Raw genomic sequence first — 12,243 nt, 5'->3', positions numbered from 1 at the left:
GTGTTCCCTCACCCCACCTGGAGGTGTCGGTGGCCAGGTCCCCTCACCACACCTGGAGGCGTTGGCAGCCCTGTCCCCTCACCCCACCTGGAGGCGTCCTGACTTGCCTGGCAGTGGTTGATTCTTTCCAAGACTTGGGGCCACAGCTTGTGTAAACACATGGGAAATCAGAGAGGCCCTTATCTGGTTATCTGGGCTGTCCAGGCAAGAATGTGTTTCTCATGAGAGGGTCTCCTGTGCAGACAGCCCTGCGGGTCTTCAGAGAGAAAACTTTCCCCTTGGGTGGGCTCGCGGGAGGAGGGGGAGGAGGGGACGTGGAAGGGAGGGAGCCGCAGCCCTGGCCCCTGGAGTTGTTCTCTCTCTGCTCTGCCCTTTATCGCTGGCCTCTGGCCACCTTCCCCCAGGGAGGCAAGAGAGAGTGGCTGCCTGCCTGTGGCCTCTGTCACTCTTGGGGCCCAGATGGACTAGGAGGATAGTCCTTGGAGGGTGGCCCTGGGGCCTCCTGGCTGTCCAAGCCTCCCCAGCTGGGGTTTGCCAAGGGCCATGAGACACCATGGAAACAGGCTATGAAAAGAAACTCCCTCTCGCCTGCCTTCCCACACAGTCCACCTCCTAACCCTTTGCAAAGCAAGTAGCCTGACTGTCTTTCAAAGAAGGACTAGGTGAGTTCCTCTCCACCTCCACTCCCCCGCCACTGCCTAAAACCAGGGTAATCACTTCTTGCCTTCGGCTTGGAGTGTTCTTGTCTCTTGTGACATCCAAACGCATCATGTCCTTGTGGCCCTAGCAGGGGACTGGATTCTTTCTCTCCCATTGAAAGATGGAGCAGAACTCGAGTCTGACTTCCAGCCCTGGGTGCGGCTGCCCTGTGCGCTGATCTCCTTGACAACCCCAGCATTCGTGCTCCAAGGGGGTGGTGGCTCCTCGGTCAGATCCATGGTGATGTAGCAGGGCACGTGCAGGTGGCATCTCTGGTGTGATACCCAGTTTGAGGACTTCAGCTGGGTGGCTTGAACCTGCAGAGCTGTGTATTCCTTTCAAGAGGCGGGGCGGCCAGCCCTCCTGTCCCCACCCTGTGCCCAGACCCTAGAGGCTGTGTGACATGGGCTTTGCTCTGAGTGGTAGAAGTGTTTGCTAGAACTGTGTCTCCCGTGTCTTCTCATCTGAGTGTGCCTGTTCTGGGATGGTTGCATCTCCAAGAAACTTCACATCATCACAAATAATTCCAGTGGGGAAAATGGACTTGGGCTGGGTTTCCAGTGCACAAAGGCAAAGTAGTTTGGGCTGCAGGAGTGTCGGTAATGAGGTGTCACTTTTGTTGTTGGTTATAGAATCCCAGCACCACTGTTCGGCCTCTGCGTTAGGTCTCCTCTGACTGCTGCTGAAGAGCAATCTGTGGCCTTTCTTTCCTGTAGCCATCCTCACTGTCACCGGCGACTGGCTTCGTAAACACAGTCATCACCGTGCTCATCTGTGCCCAGGAAGAATGGAGCACAGAACCGCACAAACAGCGGGGCGCACAGGCCCCGGGTTTCGTTTCCTACAGAATGGCACTAAATTCAGGTCACCCCTAGAACCAGTAGTGGTCAGTGTCGTGCAAGTTGTGATCTCTCACTAAAGAATCAGATATTTGTTCTGGTTAAAAATCCTTACTGTATCTTCACTTGCGTCAATGGAAGGAGGGGAGTTAAGACTACGGGTTAGGTGCTTTAATGAGGATTCAGTCATTCCACAAATATTTATGGAGCTCTGTTCTGTGAGCCAGGCTCACAGAAACAGGATTAGCAGAAACAGCAGTACCCCTAGATTTCCTTTCTTTCCTTCCTTCCTTCCTTCCTTCCTTCCTTCCTTCCTTCCTTCCTTCCTTCCTTCCTTCCTTCCTTCTTTCTTTCTTTTTTTGAGGCAGGGTCTCACTCTGCCACCCAGGCTGGAGTGCAGTGGCGCAATCTCAGCTCACTGTAACCTCCACCTCCTGGATTCAAGTGATTCTCCCGCCTCAGCCTCCCAAGTAGCTGGGATTACAGGCCCCTGCCACCATGTCTGGCTAATTTTTTGTAGAGACGGGGTTTCCTCATGTTGGCCAGGCTGGTCTCGAACTCCTGGGCTCAAGCAATCTGCCTTCCTAGGCCTCCCAAAGTGCTGAGATTCCGGCTGGCATCCCTGTATTTTCTTCTGATCTAGGGGAGACAGACACCAGCCAGAGGATCGCACACAAATGCCCAGCTCACAGCAGACGGTGATAAACAATGGAGGAAGTGATCAATGGGGCATTGCGATGGTGTAGAAGGACTTGTGGCACTGGGGTTACTTAGGGTGGGCTGGAGGGTGGACTGAGGCAGGGATCAGGGAAGCTGTGCCTCAGAAAGGGGTGCTTCAGCTGAGAGTGCAGTCTGAAGGGAAGAGAGTTCCAGGCCGAGTGAACAGCTTATGCAAAGGCCTTGTGGCTCAAGGGAGGACCAAGACTAAGACTGCAAGAGATTTGAGGGGCTGGTGTGGCTGCAGCGGCTGCAGCAGAGAATGTGAGGAGTTCTGTTGCTGAAGCAAAAGGGGGAAAGCCCAGTGTTGGGTGCATAAGCACCTGGTGAGTATCTGTGGATGAACCGAAGTTCATGACATAAGATGCAGAAATTGCCCTGGTGAGGCTCTGGCAGCTTCCAAAGGAAGGAAGGACTGTGGAGGGCGTTTGTCTCCAGGGTGCTCTGGGAGTCCAGTTGGGGCAGGGCCAAGATCAAGGTGGCCTCTGCTTACAATGGGGCTGGATGTGACTTCCTCAGCTTCATTAGTAGTTTTCAGGTGGGGGCCTCTGAATGTAGCCAGCTTCTTCTGAGTGCTGCAGGAGATGGAAGTTCAGGCCTGCCTTTCACCACCTGGCAGGTGAAGCAGCCTACTGCCTCGTGCCTAGAGCCCTTCATTTGTCAGTCTTCAGCACTCCGCGCAAAGCAATGAGCTCTCAAGGCCTCCGCCTCTTAGGCAGCACCGTTATCCCTGTTTTATGGCTGGGCACGTGGCGCAACATGAAATCACATGGCTCACCAGATTATTTATCTGCAGCAGCAAGGAAGGGCCAAGGACCCAGCAGTCTTTGATTCTTCAGCTTGAGTTAGAACTAAAAATACATATACTTGAGTTACTAGCTTATTTCTTGTGCAGCAAAGGCAGGCCAGGGTGGCTGAATGACTCCCCACCATCCAAACACAGCTGCAGGACAGGTTCGGCTGCTGTCAAATCCGATGTCCCAAGACAAGGCTTTGAGAGTGGTTTCATTTCATCACTCTGACTACAAAATGCCAAAAGAGGACATCTGTAGTGTTTGCAAAACTCTAATGCAGGTTACATGGAAAATAAGCCCAATACTAAAGTAACCGGTAACCAGGATATTTTGTTTTATTTAATTAATTAATTAATTTATTTATTTTGAGATGGAGTCTCACACTGTCACCCTGGCTGGAGTGCAATGGCGTGATCTCAGCTCACTGCAACCTCTACTTCCCAGGTTCAAGCAATTCGCCTGCCTCCACCTCCCGAGTAGCTGGGATTACAGGCGGCTGCCACTAGGCCTGGCTAATTTTTTTTGTATTTTTAGTAGAGACATCGTTCACTCTGTTGGCCAGGTGATCTCGAACTCCTGACCTCATGATCTGCCTGCCTTAGCCTCCCAAAGTGCTGGGATTACAGGTGTGAGCCACTGTGCCCAGCCAGGATAAATATTTTATTAATGCTGAACAAAGCTCTATGTCTGCAAACTTTGGGTAAGAAAAAATCTCAATAATCTGTTTATTTCCAACATCACGTATCCAAGAGACAAATGGTAAGGCAAGGAGAACATTTTCCCTCACTTTGCTTTGATCAATGTGCAGGTGGTGGGATTTTCTTGAGGGCTGGACAGAATCATGTTATTTGTAGGCCAGTTGTATCAGATTAATGTGCTAGAAAATGAGTCCTTCTCTGCAGAGGGTATTAGATAATCTGAAAATTCAATAACAAGAGTCACAGAAAGAAGAAAGATTCTTCTTAAAGTCTAGTTCAATGCACCCAATATTTATAGTGTCCTCAGTGTACAAGGTACCACTATAGGGGTTAGACTCCACCCTCTCGGGACCTCCAGCCTAAGACACAGACCACAGGAGCTGTCATCAAAGTGGCCACACTGAGCAGAAAATAGTGGAGTGTGGCCTGATCAAAGACTTTTTTATTTGGGAATACTCTTACAAAGATATAAAATGGAAATTGTATTTAGTTGTACAGAGGAAGGAGCCATCTTCTTGGAAGGGGCAGGGAAGGAAGATTTCATGAAATGTAGACTATCTCAGATAATAGCCGTTAACATTCTCTGATGAAGTGAGGCTCCAGAAAGGGGTGCAGACCATGCTCTTAGGGCCAGGTCCAGCCGGCAAGTGCCATTCTGAGCTGCTGATCCTTCAGGTTTGCTCTCAAGGGTGCGAGCAAGATGCCATGAGGCCTGCTGGGGTCTCTTCACACAGCCACTGATTTCGTTTTCTGTCTCATTTAGTTTTCTTTCATTCATATTCTTCTTCTTATTATTTATTTATTTATTTATTTATTTATTTATTTATTTATTTATTTTTTTGAGACGGAATCTGGCTCTGTCGCCCAGGCTGGAGTGCAGTGGCACGATCTCGGCTCACTACAAGCTCCGCCTCCCAGGTTTATGCCATTCTCCTGCCTCAGGCTCCCGAGTAGCTGGGACTACAGACGCCCGACACTGCGCCCGGCTAATTTTTTATATTTTTTAGTAGAGATGGAGTTTCACTGTGTTAGCCAGGATGGTCTCTATCTCCTGACCTCGAGATCCGCCCAACTCGGCCTCCCAAAGTGCTGGCATTACAGGTGTGAGCCACCGCGCCCGGCCCTTATTATTTTTATTATTTATTTATTTATTTAAAGACAGAGTCTCGCTCTGTCACCCAGGTTGGGGTACAGTGGTACAGTCTCGGCTCACTGAAACCCGGGTTCAAGTGATTCTCCTGCCTCAGCCTCCAGAGTAGCTGGGATTACAGGCGCCTGGCTAATTTTTTGTGTGTGTGTATTTTTAGTAGAAATGGGGTTTCACCATGTTGGCCAGGCTGGTCTCGAACTCCCGGCTCAAGTGATTCGCCCACCTTGGCTTCCCAAAGTGCTGGGATTACAGGTGTGAGTCACCACACCCGGCCTCTTTTTTTTTTTTATTTTTTTTATTTACACAAGTAGGCCTGGCGCAGTGGCTCACTCCTGCAATCCCAGAACTTTGGGAGCCCGAGGCAGGTGGATCACGAGCTCAGGAGTTCAATACCAACCTGGCCAAGATGGTGAAACCCCGTCTCTACTAAAAAAAATACAAAAAAAAAATTAATTACACAAGTAACACAGACTCAGCAGAAAAATGAGTCACCAAAAAGCAAAAGCATGGCAATGGAATATTTTGGTGTACACCCTTCCAGACTGTTGAAGAAAGAGGGGCGTATCCTATATGTATAATCTGCTTTGTTGACCCACATTATTCTGAGTCTCTTTGCCCTTTGCTGTTTCCACCTATCGAAGGAGCTGCCTCTGTGATTTTCCTGTCATTCATTCACACAGCTGTCCATACATCCTTTTTTTTTTTTTTTTTTTTGAGACGGAGTCTGGCTCTGTCGCCCAGGCTGGAGTGCAGTGGCCGGATCTCAGCTCACTGCAAGCTCCGCCTCCCGGGTTTACGCCATTCTCCTGCCTCAGCCTCCCGAGTAGCTGGGACTACAGGCACCGCCACCACGCCCGGCTAATTTTTTGTATTTTTAGTAGAGATGGGGTTTCACCGTGTTAGCCAGGATGGTCTTGATCTCCTGACCTCGTGATCCGCCCGTCTCGGCCTCCCAAAGTGCTGGGATTACAGGCTTGAGCCACCGCGCCCGGCCTCCATACATCCTTTTGTGTACTCTGAGCCAGGCACTGCTCCAGCTGCCAAGGAGACAGTGGTGAACAGGTCCAAGTCTCTGCCCACCGGGCTCTCCCAGTTCAATGAGAGAGACAAGAAAAAAAACAAATCAACACTCTGGGATCTGCATGAAATGCTCAGAGGAGCAACGGAGTGGGGACACGGGAGTGAGGGAGTGGGTGCTGTTTCAGGCAGATGGTAATTAATTAGGCGATTCTTCGGTGTCCAGCACACTACATGCTTTATCCCTCACTAGGTTGAGTTACTGTCCTCATTCTACAGATTTGACAACTGAGGCTCAGAAAGGCTCAGCCCTTGCTCAAGGCCACACAGCCTCTAATATGAATTGGAGCCCAGATCTCCCCAGCCCCAAACCTGTGCCAAACCCTGTTTCTCCCCCACACTCACCTGGATAAGGATGTGCTTTCTAGAAGCAGAGTGCTGACTGCAAATGCAAGCTGCCTGCGAGGACCACCCACTGCCCGTGGGCTTTGTAGAGGGACACCCTTGGCAGAGATGCTGGTGGCCTGCGTGCCAGAGGGCAGCAAGCACAGGTCGAGGGCTGTGTTTGGCCTGGGACCTGGGAGCCACCTTAAATATAAGGAAAATAAGGGCATATTGGGAGAGGACTGTGACAGGGCATCACCCCCACCTCCCTTGTGAATGCTATGTTATCTGCAGGGGCAATTTGATGTCTACATGATCCTTCCTGAGATGACAGTGTTGGAACTGAGGCCGCCTTGTAGAAATTAGCTGTGGAAGCAGAGACAACTGTGCTCCTTCTCCATGCCAGAGGAAGCCGAGGCCCAAAGAGGCTCAGGGCTCAGCTCTGGGCTCTGTCTGGAGGGAAGGACTGTGGGCACCTCCCTTGCCTCCCTCTCAGAAGTTCCTGGAGCAGAGCTAATGTCCCGCTAATAGTTTTAATGGTCCTGACAGCAGTGTGTGAAGTGGTGTGGCTCCATTGTCTGAGCCCACGTGATGGAGGTTCTAGCTTGCCCCCATTAACCTCTGCCTCCCTCTCCTCTACCGTGCTGTCCCGGCCCAGAATTTTCCTTGGGTCCTGGAGGGCAGGAGAGGAGGAGAAGACCCCTTCACAGACAGTGAGCTCTTCTTAGGAGAGGGGACAAAACAGCAGCCACAGAGCTGTTACTTGGGACAGAAAACAGACGGGGCTAGTGCCAGGCAGTTCAGGGACACTGGCTTGCTTATTTATTTATTTATTTATTTATTTATTTATTTATTTATTTTGAGACAGAGTTTTGCTCTTGTTGCCTAGGCTAGAGTGCAGTGGTGCAATCTCGGCTCACTGCAACCTCTGCTTCCAGGGTTCAAGTGATGCTCCTGCCTCAGCCTCCTGAGTAGCTGGGACTACAGGCACGAACCACCATGCCCGGCTAATTTTGTATTTTTAGTAGAGACAGGGTTTCTCCATGTTGGTCAGGCTGGTCTTGAACTCCTGACCTCAGGTGATCCATCCGCCTTGGCCTCCCAAAGTGCTGGGATTATAGGTGTGAGCCACCGCGCCGGGTCTGGCTTATTTTAAAAATGGTATTTGGGCAAGGAGAGAGGGCCTGGATGAGGGAAGCTGAGAGGTAACAGCTGGAGCAGGACCTGGGGCCAGGGGAGGCTGGAGCCAGTTTGGGGAATGGAGGAGAAGGAGGCCAGGACTCAGAGGAAGCCCGCTCCTTGGAAGCCAGGCCCAGGAGAGAGTCCTTCCTCAGTCATCACTGGGGAGCGAGGTTCGGATTTTGAGCAGGAACTTTCTCAGGCTTCCATCCCCCTAAATGGAGAAGGAAACAAGGCCACCCTGAAAAACTCTCCACATTCATTTTTTTAAGAAAACTGTAATAAATATATAAAACCTAAAATGTGCCATTTTAACCACGTTTAAGTATATAATTGAGTGGCATTGAGTATATTCACAAGGTTGCACAACCATCACGAACTATCTGTTTCCAAAATTTTTTCATCACCCGAAACAGAAACTCTGTATCCATTAAGCAATAATTCCCCTTCCTCCCCTCCCCCAGCCCTGGTAACCTCTATTCTGCTTTCTCTCTATGCAATTGGCTCTTCCAGGCACCTCATGTCATGGAATCAGACAATATTTGTCCTTTTGTCCTTCTGTGCGTCATGTCTCCAAGGTTCATCTATGTGGTAGCATGTGTCAGAGCTTTATTCCTTTTTGTTAGTTTTTTGAGACAGAGTCTCACTCTGTCACCCAGGCTGGAGTGCAACGACACGATCACAGTTCACTGCAGCCTTGCCCTCCCGAGCTCAATCCACCCACCTCAGCCTCCTGAGTATCTGGGACCACAGGTGAGCACCACCACACCTAGCTAATTTTTGTATTTTTTTTTTTTTTTTTTTTTTTGTAGAGATGTGGTTTAGCCATGTTGTCTGGGCTGGTCTGGAACTCCTGGGCTCAAGCGATCTGCCCATCTCAGCCTCCCAAAGTGCTGGGATTACAGGCATGTGTGCTATTGTACCTGACCAACTTTATTCCTTTTTATGACAATAATATTTCATTGTTTGGTTAGACCACATTTTGTTTATTACATTTATCTGTTCATGGACATTTGGGTTGTTTCCACCTTTTTGGCTAACTATATTTACTTTTTAATCATTATCTTTTCTCTTTCTTTTCTTATGAACCCTCTCAATCTCTCCCCTGCCCAGAAAGACCCCCCAAATATGGGCAGACACAAAGGAGAAGGAGTGTTAATGGGTTACTGTGAGAGACTGTCATTTACTCAAACAGTGCTGACTCGTGGGGTTCTTACCATGGAGAACCCAAGAGTACTGACTTAGACAACCATGTTTAGGAGCCTGATAGCAGTGATGACTCCCTTCTTTCCTTCCTCAGGCTGCCCTGCAGCCCAGGTGAGGTGGGAGTTCAGAGGAGTGATAGCGGAATGGAAACATGGCCTCGTCTCCTGCTGTGGCTCAATGTGTGTGACCTTTGATGGTCTCTTAAAGAAGCAGAGGTGGCCGGTGCAGTGGCTGACGCCTGTAGTCCCAGCACTTTGGGAGGGTAAGGCGAGTGGATCACAAGGTCAAGAGATTGAGACCATCCTGGCCAACATGATGAAACTTCATTTCTAAAAATACAAAAATTAGCTGGGCATGGTGGTACGTGCTTGTAGTCCCAGCTATTTGGAGGCTGAGGCAGGAGAATTGCTGCTTGAACCTGGGAGGCAGAGGTTGCCGTGAGCCAAGATCGTGCCACTGCACTCCCCCCGACGACAGAGCAAGACTCCGTCTCAAAAAAAAAAAAAAAAAAAAAAAAAAAAAAAGGAAGCAGCAGAGGTTCTGAGGTGTTTCCGTAAAGTTAAAGAGTAATCTCTATGGAATAGAAATAGAGTGTAAAACTTCTAAACCAGTAGAGTGAATAAAAGAAACACAGAAAACTTAATCAGTCCAGCAAGAGTGATTAAATGGGGAATAAATGAAGAAACCACAAAAAAGAGATTTATGTATACATATAAAATAAGTATAAATGAATATGATAAATAAATGTATATAATAAATTACATAAAGTAGGCCGGGCACGGTGGCTCAAGCCTGTAATTCCAGCACTTTGGGAGGCCGAGACGGGCGGATCACGAGGTCAGGAGATCAAGACCATCCTGGCTAACACGGTGAAACCCCGTCTCTACTAAAAAAATACAAAAAACTAGCTGGGCGAGGTGGTGGGCGCCTGTAGTCCCAGCTACATGGGAGGCTAAGGCAGGAGAATGGTGTAAAAACTTGCAGTGAGCCGAGATCAGGCCACTGCACTCCAGACTGGGTGACAGAGCGAGACTCCGTCTCAAAAAATAAATAAATAAATAAATAAATAAATAAATAAATAACATAAAGTAACATAACACAAGACCAAACTACTAAATATAAAAAATGTGAATGGGGGGCCAGGCGCAGTGGCTCAAGCCTGTAATCCCAGCACTTTGGGAGGCCGAGACGGGTGGATCACGAGGTCAGGAGATCGAGACCATCCTGGCTAACACGGTGAAACCCCGTCTCTACTAAAAAATACAAAAAACTAGCCGGGCAAGGTGGCAGGCGCCTGTAGTCCCAGCTACTCGGGAGGCTGAGGCAGGAGAATGGCGTGAACCTGGGAGGTGGAGCTTGCAGTGAGCTGAGATCCAACCACTGCATTCCAGCCTGGGCGACAGAGTGAGACTCCGTCTCAAAAAAAAAAAAAAAAAAAAAGAGTGAATGGGTTAAATTTCATTACACAGTATCATAAAAGGTTCAGATGGGCCTTCTTAAATGGCATTTGGTATTTACAAAAGACATTTATCAAAATGACACAAAAAGGAAAATTAAAACAAAAAAGAGGGAGTAGTGATAATGTTAAATAAATATTCAAGGCAAAAAAAAGCATTAAGTAAGGAAAAGTGTGATATTTTATGATGATCAAAGACAGTTTCCCAGTGACACTCCAGAACTTGGAGGTCAGCCCTTGTGGGAAGTGAGGAGGTCTGTTAAGCTTTGCTATAAGAGGCAGAATCTTTCTTTCTAGCTCTCAGCATATCTTTGCCATCTCCACTCTCTTTCCACCATTTGCAGATTTTGCTACTGTCTTGGAATAGCCATTTCTCTAGACTATTCAAACTTTGAGCATCTGTGTCTGCTCCTGAAAACGTGCATGGAGCAATAAGTGGGGTAGACCCTGTAGCATTTGTGAGGGTATGGGGTCTGCTGCTTTGGCTGCCTAGATTTTAGTCTGCCTCATTCTTTCCCCATGGGGCTCTCCCACTGAGGCGACCACTTTCCTCTCAGTTCACAGCCTCCCAGGCTCCTACCCGTCCCACCACCTGTCTTCCCTACTCCCAGCCTTGCTGGTCCGCCTCTGGCTTCTTTCCTTTGCTCTATCTTTTACCTCCTCTTGTTGTGTAGCTGAGCTGCAGGTGCCTTACTTGCCACCATGAGAGCACAGGAAAGGCCTGAAATGCCATCGGCAACATTTTCAGGATCTGAGAATCTATAGCCCAGACCTTCGTCCTGTCTCAGTAAATTCCTGGCCCTGTGGAAGGTTTATGCTACAGCAAGAAAACAAAAGCAACTGAAATACTGTCCTTGACCAAGCCTGCTGTTGTGATTTCCATAGGCAGAGGACGATTCTTGGCGCATTTCTGCTGTGAGAGGACATGCAGGTGGAGAAGCTGCTGTGAGCCTCTACCTTGTGCCCCTAGACCATCCACCACAATCCTAGGGCAGCTCACCTACAGAAATCACTTCTGGATGGCCCTTTACCCCTTTTTAAACAGTTTTGATTTATTTGCATTTTTTTTATGTTTATTTTTTATTTTGAGATAGAGTTTCACTCTTGTTGCCCAGGCTGGAGTGCAATGATATGATCTCAGCTTGTTGCAACCTCTGCTCTTAAGTTCAAGAGATTCTCCTGCCTCAGCCTCCCGAGTAGCTGGGATTACAGGTGCCTGCCACCACGCCTGGCTAATTTTTGTATTTTTAGTAGAGATGGAGTTTCATCATGTTGGCCAGCCTGGTCTCGAACTCCTGACCTCAGGTAATGTGCCCGCCTCGTCTTCCCAAAGTGCTGGGATTACAGGTGTAAGCCACCACACCCAGCTTGCATTTAGTTTTATTTTAATAGATAGAATACTTTATTATTATTTTTTTTTTGAGTCACCTAGGCTGGAGTGTAGTGGCATGACCCTCACTGCAACCTCTGCCTCCCTGGTTCAGGCGTTTCTCCTGCCTCAGCCTCCTGGAGTAGCTGGGATTACAGGCGCCCACCACCAAACCCAGCTAATTTTTGTACTTTTAGTAGAGACGGGGTTTTACCATGTTGGCCAGACTGGTCTTGAACTGCCTGCCTCAGCCTCCCAAAGTGCTGGGATTACAGGCGTGAGCCACCACACCTGGCCTAGAATACATTTTTTAAAATCATAGAAAAATAGCAGACCCTGCCCCAGCCTCCTCACTTCAATATCTACTCCCTAGGGACAGCCTCTTTTCTTTCTTATCTTTTAGCTGTCTCTTCTGGTATTTAACTCCTATTTCAAAATAACCTGCTTGTACTATTAGTTCTTGATTTTTCTGTTGGGGCTTTTGTTGTTGTTAATTTCTTGCTGTAGGAAATAAGTATTTGCACTCTTACACCCTCTCATAAATACACTTACTATTTCTCCTTCCTCTATCCCACAACATATCTATACCTCTCTATTTAGATAAATTGCTATTCATTGTTTATATTATTATGACTGTGTGCATATTACTCATAGCTGACCCAATTAGCATGCTATGATTACGTTTCCTTACATTTCCTTTCTTTGGATTCCCCAGAGTTAGTCATTGCCTCCTTT

At 48.3% G+C, this 12,243-nt stretch overlaps 1 protein-coding gene across 3 annotated transcripts in view; it reads left to right on the top strand.

Annotated features, from left to right (window-relative positions):
- The window catches only part of NOL4L (nucleolar protein 4 like), a 147,960-nt gene that overhangs the window by 76,886 nt on the left and 58,831 nt on the right, over positions 1-12,243 (top strand). The window lies entirely within an intron of this gene.

Source organism: Chlorocebus sabaeus, chromosome 2 (assembly GCF_047675955.1).
Source record: "Chlorocebus sabaeus isolate Y175 chromosome 2, mChlSab1.0.hap1, whole genome shotgun sequence".
Taxonomy (NCBI): Eukaryota; Metazoa; Chordata; class Mammalia; order Primates; family Cercopithecidae; genus Chlorocebus; species Chlorocebus sabaeus.
Note: the sequence above shows the minus strand (reverse complement) of the source record. Positions and strands in the feature narration are given on the sequence as shown.